At 49.0% G+C, this 10,065-nt stretch overlaps 1 long non-coding RNA gene across 2 annotated transcripts; it reads left to right on the top strand.

Annotated features, from left to right (window-relative positions):
• Positions 1-237: 237 nt before the first annotated feature.
• On the top strand, positions 238-6,812 carry LOC119236274 (uncharacterized). Of its 2 annotated transcripts, XR_008550259.1 has the most exons (6): positions 238-460; positions 2,329-2,411; positions 2,962-3,110; positions 3,297-3,371; positions 3,565-3,671; positions 5,474-6,812. It is a non-coding gene; the product is annotated as an uncharacterized LOC119236274 (long non-coding RNA). The 2 variants fall into 2 exon arrangements; XR_005123017.2 differs by lacking the exon at positions 5,474-6,812 and having other exon boundaries at positions 3,565-5,189.
• The last annotated feature ends 3,253 nt before the right edge of the window (positions 6,813-10,065 follow it).

The following is a 10,065-nucleotide window of genomic DNA, read 5'->3' on the forward strand; positions in this document are numbered from 1 at the left end:
TTGGCTGTGAAGAAGCCTAGGGCATAGCAAGACTTGGGGGCTTCCAACTGCCTCTCTTAGACAGAGAGGAGACATAGGTCATTCACACACAAGGCAGCTGCACAGGACTGTGGTCCCTAGAAACCAGAGCAGATGCATGGGGCCAAGCTGAAGGGCTGCAGTGGCCTCCCTATATACCTAGGACATGGACTTGACATCATAGAAGACTTCCTGGAGGAGGTAAGCTAAAAACCCATGGCCTGGCAGACACAACCAGGGAGGAGTGGGGATTGGAAAGAGGCAGAGCAGGTAGAAAGGAAGCTGTGATGGGTTGTTAGGCATGTGAGCACATGGAACAGGTGGACCATTCTAGCTCAGGAGAGAAAGCAGGCCCAAATGGCAAAGCAGAAAGAACTTAAAGGGGTAGACTAAATCCTGACTGGGAAGATTGGATTTGGAAGGAGTGAGGAATCACTACAAGGTGTGTAATGCCAACAGTCAGGCACAGAATGGACAAAGGAGAATCCTGGAGCCCTCTGTGGCTTTTTCAGGCTTTTAATGATTGTTCTACAGCATTTATAGTGAGGCGACCAGGTGCAGGGCAGGGAGGGGGGCCAGGGAGGCCAGGAGGCTAGCAGGCCTCCTAGCGAGTCTTCACTCTCTCTGGACTCTCTGGTATTCTCTACCACTCTCTGCCACACGATCCTCTCTGATGGCCCTTCTCCAGCGCACTCCTCCACATGGTCCTCTGCCGTGTTGTCTTCTGTGACGCTGCCCATATATGCTCTGCCTCCAGGCTCAGGTGTGCCTACTTACCCTTGCCCACACCAGGCTCCAGGTGCCGCCATCAGGCATGCGTGCCCCGAGCCCACACTCCCAAGGGCCTCCTGCATTCAGGGCTGCAGGTGATAGCCACAGAGGCCAATGGTGCAAAATCCTGAGCAATATTCATTTACTCTACAAGGTGCCACTTGGGGAGGAAGTATTTGTGGGCCCCAAAATATATATACTCCTAAATTTGAAGGAACCATGTCCCCTCACTGATCTGTTCACCTCCTTTCTTTTAGCCTCTAGCCATGGTCGCGTGGCTGGTCCCCAGGATCTTGGGCCCCTAAAGGACTTCCAAGTGATGTTCTAGATAATCAGTATAGCTTCTGTCTCCTGACTTCAGGACCAGGTTTTCTGAATGCCCTCTATCCCTGGGTCCCCATTCTGTCCAGAACTAGAGTTCCCAGGAACTAGAGTTAATGAGTCTCAGCTCTAATTCAGAAGGAAGCTTAGTGCTCGCACCTGGTTATCAACCCTGGTCACACAGCTCCAGCTCTGGGTGAAATGATATGTCCAAAGGCAGTTTGTAGGGTAAGGGAAAAAATGTCAGGCTTTTCTGCCCTCCCGCCATCAGGATAGATGATGGATCCTTGCGGGCCTGAATGCATGCCTGATGGCGGACATCTGGAATAGGGTGTGGGCATAGGTAGATGATATTCACCTGGGCTGAGACTGGGCTTTTAAGGGCGGCATCACAGTGACGCCAGTAGAAGCTGAGGAGAAGCCGAAAGAGAAGCCAGGGGAAGACCAGAGAGCCCAGATAGAGTGAAGACTTGCTGGGGGCTGGGAGGCCTGCCAGCCTCCTGGCCCCCCAGCACCCTTGCTTGCTGTGTACCGGGTGAACCCCAATAAAAGACCTGCAAAACCCCTGAGGACTCCTGACTCCTCCTTTGCCCGGTCTGCTGGATCATAGAAAACCTGCACTGTGTCCATTCCTGCCTCTACACAGTTCCTGTCATGTAGTGGCAGGAATGGGTACAGTGCAGGTTTTCTATGATTCCAACAGACAGGTGAAGGAAGAATCCTGGAGCCCTCAGGGGCTTTTCAGGCTTTTATTGGGATTTACCAGGTACACGGCAGGCAGAGGTGCTAGGGGGCCGGATGGCTGACAGGCCTCCCAGCCCCCAGCAAGTCTTCACTCTCTCTGGGCTCTCTGGCATTCTCTGGTGGTCTCTGCTGCTCTTTCACTCTCCTGCTTCTTGTGGTTCTGCTGCTTCTTTTCTCCTTTCTTTTGCTCTAGTTCTCTCGTTCTCTGCTCTCTGCTGGAGTCCCATGATGCCGCCCTTATAAGCCCAGTCTTAGACCAGGTGAATCCCATCTACATATGCCCACACCCTACTCCAGGTGCCTGTCATCAGGCATGCATTCAGGACCACAGGGATCCGTCATCTATCCTAATGGCGGGAGGGCAGAAAAGCCTGATGATATTCACTTACCCTACATGTCACTATCAAACAAATCTCCTTATAAGAACGTTCTTAAACTGAACCCAAGTTTGTATCTTCTGTCTACTGATTCCAGCTCTATCCTTTGGAAACTCGCAAGAATCGAATCCCTCCCTCACAAACACACTTAAAATACTTGAGGACAGCCATCTTCCGCCTGTGGGTATTTTATTCTCTAGGATTAATGTATTTTAAGTTTCTTTCTTTTTTTTAAAGATTTATTTATTTATTTATAAAACTTTTTTTTTTAAGATTTATTTTATATTTATGCATACCAAAGCTGGGGTATAGGCCAGAGGTGTGGGGGGTGAGAGGACTCACCAGAGACAGAGTGGGGAGCAGAACAGGCAGATCAACTGAAAACACTGCTGAGGGGAGCAGTGGGTGAGACAGGAGAGGTCTGCTTTGCCATGTGGGTACCTCCCAGGCTGGCTGGCTGGGGGTCAAACTCATGCTTCAAAGGCTACTGATAACTTCATAGTGCTGTGCTTAACCCCTTGTGCCACCAGGGAGGCCATATTTTAAGTTCCTAACGTGAAAGCCTGTAGGTCGTTGGTCCAGCACATGTTCCCCTCCAACAGGGTCTCCAGAGCCTGGCCTGGTGCCTGGTGCGCAGGGGGCTCTCCATACAACCTATGGAATGAATGGGTGAGCCCACTCCCTCCTTTGAACTCAGTTAAATTATTCTCTTTCCTCTTGGCATGTGGAGACTCAAGCCCCACAGACGGCCAGGAGCTGTGTCAAAAACTGAAATCAATGCAAGTTGGATTAAACTGTAAAAACTTTTGTGCGTGCAGAAGGGCAGCTCTTGAACCAGGAGACTTAAAGCTGAAAGTAGCCAGCGCTCAGAAAACGAGGGTGAGTGACAGCGGGCTCATAAAGCCTGCAGAGGAAGCACTGTGGGGGGAGGCCACTAGAGGGCGCAGTGCTCGCTGAACTCCCTTGTTCTTGGCTGATGGGCCCTGCCACTACAAGCTCACGCGAAAACGTGTATCTAGAGGTATACTTAAACTACAGGCTCCATTTTGGGCTTTTCTTTAACAGTTGTCAACTGGAACATCTAACACCTGGGGGTCTCCTTGGTCACCCTGTCACTCCTGTCTAAAAGGGTGTGCATAGGTGAGCCTATGATGTGGTTGGGGGCAGGAGGTGGTCCAGGTGCCCCTTTAGGATAGCTTAGGCCGGTCACCACTTTAGGGGAAATCAGGCTTGTTTCATGTTTTGGGTCCATGACCGTGTATGTTAGGTCTGTGTGGCTGTATCTAGAGGTATATTCAAACTACAGCCTCCATTTTGGGTTTTTCTTTAACAGTTGTCAACTGGAACATCTAACACCTGGGGGTCTCCTTGGTCATCCAGTCACTCCTGTCTAAAAGGCTTCAGCACAGACCCCAACAGCTGGAGGACTCTGACTGCCGTGTGTGTGTTATTGCTGTCCCTGGGCCCAAGTGTGTCAGGGGTCCAGGCCTCACTGGTGGGGCCCCAGCTTTGTGTGCAGGACCCCGTGTGGCGGTTCCCATGACGGAGCCTGTGGAGGCTGCCGGCTCCTGGCCGTCTGTGCCGCTATCTGCAATCTGTAGCTTTGTCTCCTTCCCATCTGCTGAGGCCTCCCTTGTAATCAGCAGGTGTCTTTCCTCTGAGGGGACCGGGCTCCTCCCTGCTCTTCAGCTGCTCCTTCCTCTCAGCTTCTGAGTGTCTGGACTGGCCAGTCTGTGCACACCTTTGGGTCAGAGAACAAAGACTTTTTTTTGGACATGAGCCAGGCTGGGAAAGTGTCTCTGAGTGTCCCTCAGTCCAGTCAGGCTTTCTGGGACCTCCTCGCAGGCTGGGTTGCTGGGGAACAGAGGGTTTATTCTGAAGTGGGAAAGGGGAGAGAAAATGTATTCCAACCAGACGGAAAGGCAAGAGAGCCATGATTCAGGCATCTGGGGATGTTCAGAGACTTGAAAAGTGTCCCTTGGCCTGTGGGGCCTGTGTGGGAGCTCTGCAGTGCTGCACAGGACACTCCGAGCAGGTTCGCACTGTATCTCTGGCACCTGGTGCATGGCCTGGCACTGCAGGTGTTCAGTGAGCACCTGTCGGATGGATGAGTGAATGAATGAGCAGAAGGTGGCTTCCGGAAACAGCCTGTGTGCTATGGCATTTTCTTCAGACAAGTAAGACCTTTGTCTGGAGTCAAGAGGGACACTGGTTAGAATCCTGACTTCATCATTTACTAGCTTGTGAGGCCAGACCAGTTCACTGGGACCCCCTGAGGCCACTGTCAGGATTCCCTCAGAGGACTTCATAGACCTCAGGCCCAGGGCCTGGCTCTCTGAGGGCTCCATGTTGCTACTTGAAATCTTCTCCTAAGTTGCCTCCCACTTCTTTCTCACCTTATAAAATCTCTAAGATTGAGGAATGCCAGAAGCAACTGCCAGAATCAGTTGAGGGCTCGGGCTCCACACAGCCTGGGAGAGGGGCTGTCCTGGCCCTCCACAGACAGGGGTACATGGACTGAGCAGTGCAGGGAACCCAGAGGAATAAACGAGGAGTTCCTGAACCCCCCATGAGGCCAGCATTTGATGCAACTCCTTTAGGCTCAGGTCAGAGTTCAGGGCATCACCAAGGAGGCTGCCATTGGTTCTATCTGTAAGTCTTGCTCTTTCTTAGCCCCTTTATGCAACCCCAGAGCCCACAGCTGTGGGAAGCAGACTATCTGGCTTTCCTGAAGTCTGAGCAATTGGCAGGTAAGACAACTTTGTTACTTGGATCTGCAAGAATCGCAGAGGCTTAGTTTGTCCTCTCACAGGGACACCATGCTTGTGGGCATCACAAATAGACTCTCTGTCTTCCATGCGATTCCCCTCCTCCACATTTTAGCACTTTCCTTTGGAAAGCAAGGATCTGAGAGAAAAGATGCAATAGTGGGAAGGGACCAGCAGTTTTGAGTGTGGGCAGGTCCCAGCCCCTGCTGGATTTTTGTGTGTGTAAGGTGTGCGCATAGGTGAGCCTATGATGTGGTTGGGTACAAGAGGTGGTCCAGGTGCCCCTTTAAGTAGGCCTCTTTTGTCATTGCTGTTCTATGCATGGTGAGGTCTTTTTTTTCAATTTCTATTCCAGATTTTCCAAAAAAAGGAGAACATGGACAGTAGGTGGTTGGGTAGTAGAGAGGAAAGAACACATGTTAAGTCAGATATCAGCCTTAGGATCAGCTTTATTCTGTATTTTACCTTTACCAGGGAGAAAAAGGCAAAGAAGTTGCAGAGACTAGCCTGCACCGCACAGACATAAATCACATCTCCAAAGAATGTACATGACAGAAATGAAGGGCTCACAGCAGACCAGCCACGAAGCACAAAGATCAGCCAGGCCCCAGCCATCCCTTCTCATGCTTCCTTATTGGATGTTTGGTTTTAGTAATGTAATACTTTCATTTCATTTTCAAGAGCACATTCAGCATTCAAATGTCCAATCGATCGCTGTTCTTTTTTTATGATGCAGAGACAAAATGGCTCAATTCTTGGTTTTTGCACCACCACCAACTTCTCCACACCCATGGGGGTAGTGGTCAGTGCAAAGTCCATCAACTTTCAGGTTTTTTTGAGGCTTGAATGAAAGCCTGACACCCTGAGAGATAGCTGTCAGCGTCCTTGGCTGTTACCCACCCAGGGCAGGTGAATTTTTGCCCTAAGGAGCTGTACTAGGCATCGGCGAGCTCCTCTGACAGCCACACTATCCCTGTGGCTGAGATCTTCTACTAGACTGCTGAAACAACACTTAGTCACAAAGGTTGATGAAATAGAGGGAACTGTTTTTACAGACACAGACCAAGTCCTGGAATGCTGAAGAAGTCAGGAGGCAAAAGCAGGCTGCACACAGAGGTACCCACATGGGAGAAGGTCACCATAGCATGGATGGGGCTTGGGGCTTCACCTGTGGGCCATCTTCTTGACCCCAGATAGCAGTAGGAGCAGCTACTTTCCTTTGCCAGGTGGTGAGCACTTCTCCTGGACTTTCTGTGGGCAAGCCTCCACGCATTTTGACTGGGATGTCTCCTGGCATGGCTCTACACACTGAGGTGGGCATTGGTCTTGGCATGGAGGTAGGCATGGATCTTGACTTTGCAGTGGGCAGCTTTCTTGGGTTAACTCTTGGCACTGAGTAAGACACACCTCCTGGGCTTGCACCAGGCATTTGTCCTGGCAGAGGTCCTGGCTTGTGGGGAGGCACACCTCCTCAGCCTTTGCCTGGCATGGCTCTTGGGTCTTTTGAAGACACGGAGGAAGGGTGCATGGCTGCTTGCTCTGTTGCTCATTAAAGGACATCCTAGGGTGATTTGTAGAACCTGAAACAAACACATGATTTGAAATTATCTGCATTAACAGTACTAGGCTGGGAACTGGGGGAATGAAAGGTTGGTAGAGGGGAATAGGAAGTGAATGACTATTAGCCTTAAGAAGGCATGTCTGGGCCTCCCCGGTGGCACAGCGGTTGAGCGCTGGGTTGGTTGCAAAGCTGCCCACAGCCTCTGAAGCACCAGTTCAATCCCTGGCCACCAGGCGAGGGTCCCACATGGCGCGCAGACCTCTCCTGCCGCCCGCTGCTCCCCTCAGCAGTGTATTTCGTCCGTTTGTCTGTTCTGCTCCCTGCTCTGGCTCTGGTGAATTCTCTCACCCTCCTGCACTTCTGACTGTACCCCGTGCTTGTATAAATAATTAATTAAATAAATAAATCTTTTTTAAAAAAAAAAAAGAAGGCATGTCTCTGCTGCTATTCAGCCATTTCTCTTCTCTATCCCTACTTCCACTTCCTCTGATACCCATTTCCTATATTCACATAACTTTTGTCTGGATATCATTGCCCCAACTCCAGTCCTACTACAGGTCTTTTCCTTCTCTTCTGTTTGATGAATCTTTTTGAAAATCAGCTGCGAAAGACTAGATAGAATGTACAGGATGGTATTAAAGGCCCAATAAATGACAAAACATTGAAAAAAATCAGCAGAAAGTAGAGTCCAGGGGAGGAACAGAACAATAATCTCTTGGAGATAGAACAGCTAGAGAGAGCAAAATTTAGTTGTGCCCACTTACCTAACTCCAATAAGATTCAACAAAGGATGTGGACTGTGGAACACATCAAGGCAGGGGCTTTTATATAGTGCTTAGTCCAGCCTCCCAGGACTGACTGGCCATGTGGGCTGAGGTCCTAATTGTGTAGTCACCGTAACGAGCTTCCTCTGAAATTGCCCATGGTTTGAGTCACTGCTTGGGATGCCTGTTAATCAGCCTCCATTTTGGCCTCTGGGTCCTCACCAGACCTCAACAGGGAGGGGCTCCTCTCAGATCTCTCTCATTAGAGGCAGCAGCAAAAAATGTTCATAAAATGTTATCTCAGTTTGTTAAACTAAGATTGGGTTCCTTGTCTGACCAAACTGGTTCAGGATGTGATGTGAGATAAGATTTGACTTGCTCATCTCATCTTCGCCAATGGGAAGATTTTATGTCTAAACCCTGGGGTCTGTCTGGGTCAAGGGCATGTACAACCTGTTTCAACCTCTTCTTCTAGCCTAGAAAGGCACACTTGCAGACCCCAGGAAGATGATTTGTACTTTGGTCCCAAGGAAAGAACCTGCAACCTCCTGGAGAGAGTAGTTTTCCTGTTTGGAGGTCTTAGGGAAATTGGGGTCACCCGTCACTCTTGGGCAGTGCAGGGAACAGGGATGAGAGAGAAGGCAGCTAATGGTCATCCTCTCAGCTTGACTTTATGACACACCTAAAAGTAGAGTTACTCACAGTTTCATAGTGTCCAAGAAAATGGAATAGGTTAGCGTGCCTCCTTGTCTTCTGCAGAATCTTTTCTTAGAGCCCAGGTCAATAAAAGTCAAGGGGATGAAAGGAAAAGTTTCATGGCAAACACACCCAGTTCTCTCCACCTCTGAGTTTTTGTTTGGGCTGTCAGTTCTCTCTGTGTGACCTCCCTTTCTGGGTCTGTAAAAACCCTCAGCACTTGTCAAGGTTACATTCAAACCTTCCTTACATGAGCCTTTCCTGATTAAATCATAGATGAACTCACTTTTTTCTGTTTGTTACTTGTATGATATTTATTATTGCTATTAGGAATTCCAGTTATTTATGGTTAAGCTATTATTAATACCCTGGGTTTCAGGTTTCTAGAGGGCAGTGTCTTTGCCATTCACAGTCAATGGATGAGTGACTCCATGTAATTGTTGATGGCGTACATATATTCACATAGGAATGAGGGGGTGACTGTGGGAGACAAGTGGGAGTAGAGGAGGCTCTCATGTGATAGAAAATGGGTAATAATAATCATGAAATGAGACTCTCATCCATAAAGTGGTGGCCTTGTGCTTATCTGCTGAAGTTGACCAAATTCCAAGGACTTTAATGGCAATGGCCTCCTTAACCTGAAGAGGTATGTTTAGGTCATCCTAAGAGAATGATTTGGCTAAAATCAGAAATGCCCTCAAGGGTTTATGTACTTTTTGGATGTTTGATCCCTGAAAAGATTTTAAAAGTTGAGCCAGGGGAGACCAGGTGACATTTTTGTCTCCAGGACCGGTGTATGTATCGATGGAGTGCCACTGTGACCCCTTGGTGTCCTGGTAAGTGACAGATGCCCGAGTGGGGTGGGGTAAGAGGCAGGGGATGTGCTGCTCTTCCTGTGAGAGACATGTTGCCCCAGAGGGTGGAGTGGGTGAGGGGCTGCAACGGGTGAAGGAGAGCCATAGGGAGACCTGAGCATCTGTGGAAACAAAGTCATTAGGGGACTCTGGGAAATGGATGGCCAGGTATAGGAGAGGGGGCTCTGCTTCTTTTTCTTCTCCTTCTCCTCTTTTTTCATCTCCTTCCATTTTTTCCTCTCCCACTTCATCTCCTTCATCTTTCCTATGAGAAGCTGTCTGAGAGATAAGGCTTCCTAGGAGGTAAGGAATTTTCCATGGTAGAATTCATTCATTTGTTTGTTCAGTCATTCATGACCCTATTTTCAAGGGGCTCACAGTCTCATGGGGAAGATGTACGGAAGTGAACCTCCCTGCCCCAGAAGATGGCCCCTTCATTAGTCTTGGCTGGAAAGTCCTGGAAGACTCCTGGGGGAGCAGATGTCTGTGCTGTGTTCCCCTGGACAGTAGAAGAGGGTGGGAGAGGGCATTCTTGGCAGGCTTGTGTAAGAAATCCTTTTTCAGTTTTTGAGATGAATGGAGAATCTGAGGCTAATTCAGGAAAGGGACAGGTGAGCAATTGTGGAAAGAAGCCTGCACGGTTGAGATTTCCAGAAGTTTTCTGCAGCAAGATGCATGAGATGACCCTGCTCACACCACATGCATTACTTGCCTTTGATTAATCCTAAGGGATGAGACCAAACAGGGATGTATGGAACAATGGAGAAACAGGTCATTCTCATGAGGGGCAGGGGTTGATTAGGAAGAACCAGGAGTTTAACTCCTCTCTCCCTGACATTGAGGACAATCAAAGTGGGCCCACTGTCACCACAAGGGTCTTTCAGTGTGGAAATGGGTACAGAGCCAGAGAGATTCCAATTGAGAAAGACTTGACTGGCTATTGCTGGTTTCAAAGATAAAGGGCAACCATGAGCTGGATGCGGACCATTTGTAGAAACTGGAAAAGACAACAAAACAGATTCTTCCCTAAAATCTCTAGAAAGAAACGTAGCCCTGTTGGTATTTTTTTTGATTTTAGCCCAAAGAGATGTGTGTCAGGCTTCTGACTTTGAGAACTGTACGAGAGTATACATTTCTCTTGCCACTTTGAGCCACTGCACTGGTAACTTGTTATAGCAGCAACAGGAAACT

This window comes from Talpa occidentalis, unplaced genomic scaffold (genome assembly GCF_014898055.3).
Source record: "Talpa occidentalis isolate TD23 unplaced genomic scaffold, MPIMG_talOcc4v2.1 talOcc4.9, whole genome shotgun sequence".
NCBI lineage: Eukaryota > Metazoa > Chordata > Mammalia > Eulipotyphla > Talpidae > Talpa > Talpa occidentalis.